The sequence below is a fragment of the Equus asinus genome, chromosome 1, assembly GCF_041296235.1.
Source record: "Equus asinus isolate D_3611 breed Donkey chromosome 1, EquAss-T2T_v2, whole genome shotgun sequence".
Classification (NCBI taxonomy): Eukaryota; Metazoa; Chordata; class Mammalia; order Perissodactyla; family Equidae; genus Equus; species Equus asinus.
The window spans coordinates 170,874,710-170,884,024 of NC_091790.1; the positions used below are offsets into that span (position 1 = coordinate 170,874,710).

The 9,315-nt window shown below is 35.7% G+C and overlaps 1 long non-coding RNA gene across 1 annotated transcript in view; it reads left to right on the plus strand.

Moving 5' to 3' along the window:
* The window catches only part of LOC123282824 (uncharacterized), a 429,750-nt gene extending 421,233 nt beyond the window's left edge, over positions 1–8,517 (plus strand). Inside the window, exon 4 of the long non-coding RNA XR_011504035.1 lies at positions 5,781–8,517. This is a non-coding gene — a long non-coding RNA (uncharacterized lncRNA). The remainder of the gene's footprint in view (positions 1–5,780) is intronic.
* The last annotated feature ends 798 nt before the right edge of the window (positions 8,518–9,315 follow it).

Genomic DNA, 9,315 nt, shown 5'->3' on the forward strand with positions numbered 1-9,315 from the left:
TTCAGGTCTTCCAAAGCACCTGAGAGTTATTTATTTAGAAACTGATCTTTAACTGATTTGTTGTTTCCAGGACAAAATACTTTTCTATTAAGTAATTTAAGCATTTACTTAACCAGTACTTTTGTTTAAAAAATGATATTGTTGCAGTCCCAGAAAATGTAAAGGATTTGGCTAAGAAGCAGGCCAAATTAAATTTTTTAAAAATATAAAACAACTAAAACAGCAAAAGGAGAAAGAGAGAGAAAGAATTAGATTCATTCTTCAATACTGTAAACATACAAATATGGAGTAAATATTTACAACACACACAGAATGTTAGAGGTTGCAGGAGGCCAAAAATAGTTGGCAAAAATGTCTTAGTATCCCACACTTTTAGATTTTGATGATAAATTTTTAAAATTAAAGCATATTTCTTTGTTAACAACTGAGAAAGAAGAGAACCATCATGAGCAAGGTTTTCGAGATCTCTAACTTTTGAATTTTTCTACTACTTTTATACCTAACGTGCTTCAAAAAAAATGCTGCAGGAATACAGATCTACAAAGCACTGTTACATTTGGGAAACAACAAATACCTGGGTTGTTCTTAATAGGACACTAATGTGGGAGCTGAAATGATTATATACGGCAGTTGCCAAAAGTTTTCTCCCAAAACATTGGTATTGACTTAGTTATCTTTCAGTTCTCTATCTCAGGAAATGAGGAAGAAGCTGTCATTTAGAGTCCACCTGATTTCCCCTGCAATGTAAAGGTGATCTATTATCAAACAAAACTAGCACTCATTTATTTCGACATTACTTTGTGCATTTCAATCGGGGCATACTATATCCGTCAGTCAGAAACCGAGTAATTTATTTGACTCCATATTATAAAATGCAAATTGGTTAGAAGTTTAATACAATGCCTCAGTATAGAGAAATTCACTCCCCAGATTTGGTTAATGCTAATCTATACCAGTGAACCCAGGGCCAATGAATTTATTTTGATGCTGTGTCATTTTTCACCATGACACAATTCAATGCACATGTTAAGACTTCCCTTTTAAAGACTGTATTTCAGAAGTCTGTTTATGTCTCAACTCATTAATTCACTTCATGCTGACCCTCTTGAAATCTGAGAATAATTTTCCAGGGCACTGAACATGTTTCTTCCAGAGATGACTGCAGTCATGATATCCTGGCATTTAACTTCAAAACCCTGAATATCCTATGGCTACTAAATAATAATCAACACTGCGCACCTACTATGAGCTACAAGCATTATCTCATTTATCCTCATACCAACCTTGTGAGGTAGGTAGTATTTTTCCAATCTTACATATAAAGGAATGGGGAGTCTGAGAGGTAAATTGACGCCTAATTCCAAATTCATGTTCTAAAAATTATACTTCTTGTTTGTGAGGAAATAAGGAAAAGAAACTATAGCAGCCAAGCATAATATTTGTTCTCCTTACTGAAATTCTTTTTTCTACTATATTATAAGCAAGGACATTTTATCTGTTGTAGATTCTAACGTAATGTCCTGCACATAGAAAGAGCACAACTGGTGCCTGATGAGTACATATGGAAACCTGATCTTGAGGTTGAACTGAGAAAATCAATTTTTCAACATAATTTTGAATAAAATGTATTTACTCTTATAGTTGACAGAGTTAAATAATTATGGACTTTATTTATTATATTAGTGAATAAAATGTTATACAAAATCCTTTACACCTTTTTATAACAGTACACACCTTTTTGTAACCGAGACTGTGATGTCCTGTCTATACATATTTTAAATCCATGACATTTTTCTAAGTAATGTAATTACATTATCTTACTAAGATTTTTCTCTCTGAAGATCATTAAATACTAAGGAATAATTTGCACAATCATTTAGGCACTTTTAGATACCTAAAAGTATTTTAAATTATTTTTGCCATAAATCCGCTAATTGTTGGACTATGTATCCAGATATCCAGGCAAATAGGCAAACCATTTGTTTGTGGCATTATGGTAACATGTTATTGGATTTTTTTTTCTTACTTGAGATACAGTCTTTATAGCATTTTCTAAAAAAGGAATGTCCTCAGCCTTTTTTAGCAAGGCAAGCTGTTTTTTGCAATAGATAGAAGCAAGACCAAGGAGAGATCTAGAAAGGACTTCTCTGTGGAGGAGCAGAGCAGAGGACACTAAACAAAATGCTATACAATGTTCCAGGTTAAAATTTCCCTTATGGCACAGATCTTGAGAAGTGGCCCTATGATGTACATGAAGCCTAGCATCATCAGACAGATGACGAGCAACAGTCAGTACTAATCGGTAAAGCATGTAATGACTCCCTGGAAATTCCTAGAAATATAATATTTCTTTGAATCTAAGATGCCATTATTTTAAGGTACACCACTGTTCTATGTGCCACAAAGAGAGAAAAACTATTGCCAATTAAACTATCATACAATGATTTTTTTAAGTTTTTTTTTAAAGATTTTATTTTTTTTCCTTTTTCTCCCCAAAGCCCCCCGGTACATAGTTGTATATTCTTCGTTGTGGGTCCTTCTAGTTGTGGCATGTGGGACGCTGCCTCAGCGTGGTTTGATGAGCAGTGCCATGTCCGCGCCCAGGATTCGAACCAATGAAACACTGGGCCGCCTGCAGCGGAGTGCGCGAACTTAGCTACTCAGCCACGGGGCCAACCCATCATACAATGTTTTTTTATAACTTAGATTTTTATGTCATACTTAAGTAAAAAGCCCTTTTAGATTTACTTGTACATAGATTTTTATTACATATCACTCTTGCACATACATAAAAATGTAAGAAAATAAATTGGGTAAGACAGTTCTAAAGCTTCTTGTATCTGACTCCTCTTTATAAGTCTGGCTCTCTGAGTCACTTTTTGACTCAGGGTCGTTGATATCTTGGTTTTCCCATGCTATCTTGGTGATGCAGCATGTCTTCAAAGAGTGCTCTGACGGTGATTCTGGGATTTTCTTCCAAGCCAGTGATACTAGTTTTGAAGCTGGTGCTTTCCTAATCTTGCTGTGGGACTTGTGAAAAGGATTTTGTATAACAAATAGAGCTCATATTCCTTCCTCAAATTGTCTTTACATCTGAATGTTCATAACTGGCCAGTTTTGCCATCAGGAATATCTACCGGTCACACGTGTGATGACAATGATCACTGTTTCACAACTGCTGCCTGGCTGACAGTGATTGCAAGATTCCATCAACTGTAGGACACGTCCTACTTCAATGATGTTAAAATGTGAACAAATACTTGGTAAAATACAGCATTTAGAGAGAGCATTGGACTTCTGGCAATCACACAGGATGGAGACTTGGGGGTTTTAGTTGACTACTAGAGGAAGAGCGTCCCTCCCCCAAAGCTGAAGAATTTGGGGATAGATAAGTTATAACTGTATTCATTTGCTATTTTTACAATCACACTTACTAATACACGTATTTCTAAAATGTGAGTTGCCATTCCTCCCCAAAATGGTTTCATCATAATAAATGAAACGTCAACTTGTCACATTAAATTATAAATTATAAATTATATGCTATCTCCTTAGTCCTCTAAATGTCCTTCACCTTCATTATGGCACTGTCCTTCAGAGATAAGGAGCAGGAAGACTCTAATGAGAACTTCAGCTAATTAGAGAAGGATGAGCTAATTAAAAAATATGCAAAGACTGATTAAAATTACTCTATGCTTAAACTGTATGGGTTAAATGGAGGCAGAAAACTCAAAAGAAACTTAAGTTATTTTACTGTTTAATTTTTAAATCATGTTAAATACTGAAGCATATGCAAAAACCATATTGTGATACGTTATTTTCTTCCATTTAAAATCAGAAATTGGAATGTACTTCCTAAATGGAGAGACCATGATGATATGCTTTACGGTCCAACTCTAACACTGAGCTCACACACTTCTCTAACAAGTACCTTACATGATTTGTTGTCCAAAACATTAAGATTATTACATTTGTCCAGTTTTGCCACCTGGAATGCTACTAACATCGCACACGTGGTGACAATGACAGCTACATCAAAACTGTTGCCTGGTTGACTTGCTATAGTCTAACATAAACAATCTGGATAAATTTTCTTAAGGTAATTGGGAACCAAAAAAATGTAACTTCAGGAATTCTGACTTTCAAGGCACTGACTCAACTCTTACATTCTTACTTACTGTGATCAAGATAGCTGAATGAGATGTCGAGGTGGTATGGTTCTTGTTCTTTCATCTCCTACAAGAAGGTTGATTCAGTTTTCTTCATTTTTGGTCGCACGTTGTCTTTATATTCTCCTTCCTCTTTCTCCTCCTTCAACGTCTCCACAAAGCTCAAACTATTAAACAATACGTACACAAAACTAGTTCAATATAAAGCAGCCACCAGGATTGGGTTGTATTTGTGTAGAGGAGAAAAAAATACGCCATTTATCCTTTCTTTTTTTATTTTACGTCTTATACGCAAGTGACCTCATCAGAACAAATTGACAGAACTAGAAATAAATGATCATGAAAATTTCTGCCCAGAATCATCTCATTTAGATTAAATGGGATATTTATTCTCATACAAACTTTCATAAGCAATTTGCATCAAAGTCTGTCTTGAAATTATCATTACTATTATTACCTTAAAATTAATTGTGAGAGGTTCAACGTTAGCAGTTAAGCACATCCAGGGGAATACAGTGAGGATGATGAAGGATATATGGACACTACTGTATGAATAACTTTTAATAGATCAGGAGAGATGAAATCTGAGCAGAGAAAAACATGGTCCCAGTTTGAGAATATCGGAAGGGCTATTGAGCAGTCTTACTCTAGGAGACATCAAGAAGAGCGGTAGACAGGTGAAAATCATAATAATGTGGATTCAAGGTTCACTAGAAGATCTTTGTTATATTGTCTCAGAATGTATCCAGTTGCACTTTAAGATGGTGAACTCCTTATTCCTGAGGAGTGTTTAAGAAGCCCTCTGACCTACTGAGGATTCTGTGAATTACCATAGTCAAATGATGTCCTCTAACAGATAATTTGGAGCAGGTCAATGAGAAATGGGTGTTGGACAGAGCATAGGACAGTCAGTGCCTCAGCATGGGAGATGTTAAGGGCTAAACACGGAAATTTCTCTTCAGAGCAAGAGACCTTCGTGAGCCCCCAACTCCAATCCCAGTTCTGCCACGGATTTGCTCGGTGACCTGCACCAGCTTCTTGACCTATTTTTGCTTACATACAGGCTTTGATTGCATGATAGTAATTTTCCTTCCAGTTTTAATTCTTATATACACCTTCTTCACATTTTTGGATAAAGTTGATCCTGTCTGTATCTATCCACAGAGTACAGCACCCTTTGAGCTCCACCAGCACCAGCCCCAGATCCACAAACATCTTCATAGGGCAATGTGTCAACACCAGCTCTGAAGGAAACACATGGTACACCTTGTAGAGGTCAAAGAGATATGGCACAATTCAGAGGGAGAAATGATGAGGGGCAGTTGGGGGTAACTCAGATTACAACTTTTAAAATACTAGTATTATTATATTTAAGAATCTTTTACATGCCGATATTCAAGTACAATATCAGCAATATCAATGTGCTTTGATTACAACACCTGAGATTTATATGGAGAAGGATTTTGTGGCCCTGTCATTGGTTCTCTGGTGATGCTGCATTGGACTGATGTGACAAAAATAGACTGTTTTCCTACGTCTATCATTTTTAAACAGTTCTATATTTGCTAATTAATATGTCAACATTCAGAGTTCTTTTTTCCCTTTGTGCAGGTTGACGCTGACAGCGTGTATGGTACCTTTCTCCGGAATGACTATGAAGTTGATTCAGCACTTTTCTAAGAAAAAGAGGAACAATCAAAATTACACTGCCCTTTTCAGGCTACTTAGAGGAGCACAAATAACATAGCAAAACATGGAAAGAAATTGTATTTCTGTCAAATAGGCTGCATGTGTCATAACAGATGCCTTATTGGTAGAATAGGACTAAAACAAAATTTATGACTAAGAAGAAAACTTTATTTTATAAGTTCTAAAACATTAACTTATGATTTAAACTAGGTGTTACTCTCACTGGTTTGAAATTTTAAAAAAATAAAGAAAAAAGCAATACCATTTTATTTAGCAAATACTTGACAAATAAATATAATCACTTGGTATTTATATGTCATTCAAGGAAACTCTGAGAATTGGTAAAAATATTTTTTATAAATCTTACAATTTTGTCTGTACATAGCATCATTAAAGACATTAAAATTAAAGGGGCCGGCCCAGTGGCACAGCAGTTAAGTTCACACGTTCCGCTTCAGCAGCCTGGGGTTCATCAGTTTGGATCCCGGGTGCAGACACGGTACCGCTTGGCAAGCCATGCTGTGGAAGGCATCCCACATATAAAGTAGAGGAAGATGGGCACGGATGTTAGCTCAGGCCCAGTCTTCCTCAGCAAAAAGGAGGATTGGTAGCAGATGTTAGCTCAGGGCTGATCTTACTCAAAAAAAGAAAAATTATAAATTTTATAGTTAGATATTCTTAAAACTCTTTGAATACAGTGAGTTTGAAACTAAAATAATTCTTCCTTTCATTTCATCACTTATGAAGCCTGAGTATCATGCAGGAATAAGTAAGAATCTGAAGTAGAAAAACAAAGATCAATGGTGTTTAACTTTTAGCAACTTTCCAGTCACATTGGAAAATAATGACAAATCCAAATATAATGTTATATTGGAAAAGTGTCCGTATAAAGATACAAGTGCAAAAAGAATATTTATACACATGCACACATGTGCTTTGAGTAAATAGACTGCAAATGACACAGAAAAGTAGTATTCTTTAGATAAAAATATAAATATACAGTCAATATTTTATATTGTTTTCTGATAAAATAAATATAAATATAACGCCATTTTTATATCTCATTCAACAAAGATTTATTTCTGAAAGATTGCAGTCAGCCCTCCATATCCACAAGTTCCACATCTGCAGATTCAACCAACCACAGATGGAAAAGCCTACGATGGTTGCGTCTGTACTGAACACGTACAGATGTTTTTTTCTTGTCATTATTCCCTAAACAATACAGTATGACAACTATTTGTGTAGTATTTACGTTGTATTACGTCTTATAAGTAATCTAGAGATGATTTAAACTATAAGGGAGGATGTGCGGAGATTTTATGCAAATATTATCCCATTTTACATAAAGGACTCGAGCATCTGCAGATTTCAGTATCCATGGGGGTCCTGGAATAAATCCCCCACAGAGACTGAGGGAAAACTATATTCATTTCTGAAAGGGTATTTCTGAAAAATATACAACTAAATATTTATTTCTCAACATTTTCTAGCTAATACCATAAAAATAATTCCAAGACTATAATTATAAAATCCCTCTAACTTAACCCCTAATTTTTATGTCCTGAATCATAGTAAAAAAAGATATTAGTAGATTTGCATTATTAGTGACCTAAGGAAAATGGATATTTGAACATACCAATGACAAGAAGATGTTCAAGGATCTGTGATCATATCCCAAAAGACAAAACTGGGAAATTGCACACAAAAACTAGAACCAAAAAGAGAGACTGGTTAGGGAGATCAGTCAAAAGCATGCAAATAGTATGTGGATCCAAGCAGCATAACTTTTCAAACATCTAAAACCAAAGAGAACAAAGAAACAAAGCCAGTGGAAGAGGTTAACACCAGCAGGTTCTGAGAAAGCAAACGTGTGAACTAGAGGAAGTTGAGTCTGGAGATTTCCTGCCCACGGCTCTTAGAGCCTCCCCTGCCTTAGCAGCCAAACACACCCATCTTGTTAACTGATAGTAACCGACTTGGCTTCCATTGAGAGCTTAGACTTCACTCTCCACACCTCAGTCAAGGAGCAGGAAGAATTCAAGAGTCCTCGAGGCCCACTCTGCTACAAGGCAGAGTTTTGTTTTTTCTGGACACTGACCTGTTTGGATTCACCTTTCTCCGGCTTCTTTAACCTATAAATCTAGATTGATTTTCTTTAGATTTTTCAAAATGCTATTGAGACATAATGTATATACAATCAAATGAATATGCCTATTTAAATTACAGTTTGATAAGTTTTGACATATGCGTACACCTACATAAGTATCATCTCATTCAAGATAGAGGATATTTCTACCAACTAAAACACAGGGTGCCTTGCCACCTTCCCTGTCATCTCCCACTGCCAACCCACACCTTCTGCCTCAGGCGATCCCTGATATGCTTTTTGAAAAATTTTATTTTATTGAGGTGACATTGACCTCAAGTTGTGTGAATTTCAGGTGTATATTATTGTATTTCAGTTTCTATATAAACTGCATCGTGTTCGTGACAAATAATATAGTTTTTATCCATCACTGTATGTATCCATGTGTCCCTGTACCCTTTTCACCCTCCCCTGACCCCCTTCCCTTCTAGTAACCACTAATCTGTTTTCCTTATCTATCTGTTCATTTATATTCCACATATGAGTGAAATACAGTGTTTGCTGTTTGTCTTTCTCTATCTTACTTATTTCACTTAGCATAATACCCTCAAGGTTCGTGTTGTCCCAAATGGAACAATTTTGTCCTTTTTATGGCTGAGTAGTGTTTCATTCTATATATATATATATATACTCTAACTTCTTTACCCATTCATCTGTTGATGGGCACCTGGGTTGCTTCCAAATCCTGTCTATCATGAATAATGCTACAATGAACATAGGGGTGCATAAATCTCTTTGAATTGTTGATTTCATGTTCTTTGGATAAATATCCTGTACTGGGATAGCTGGGTCATATGGTATGTCTATTTTTAATTTTTAAGAAATCTCCTTACTATTTTCCATAGTGGCTGCACCAGTTTGCATTCCCACCAACAGCGTATGAGGGTTCCCTTTTCTCCACACACTTGCCAACCTTTCTTATTTCTTGTCTTGTTAATTTTAGCCATTCTTATGGGTGTGAGGTGACATCTAATTGTAATTTTGATTTTTATTTCCATAATAATTAGTGATGTTGAACACCTTTTCATGTACCTCTTGGCCATCTGTATATCTGTTTTGGAAAAATGTCTGTTCATATCCTCTGCCCATTTTTTGACTGTGATGTTCATTTTTTTGTTGTTGAGTTGTATGAGTAACTCAAAATGGATTAAAGACTTGAATATAAGACCTGAAACCATAAAACTCTTAGAAGAAAATAGAGGCAGTACACTCTTTGACATCGGCGTTAGCAGTATCTTTTCAAATACCATGTCTACTCAGGCTGGGGAAACAAAAGAAAAAATAAACAAATGGGACTACATCAGATTA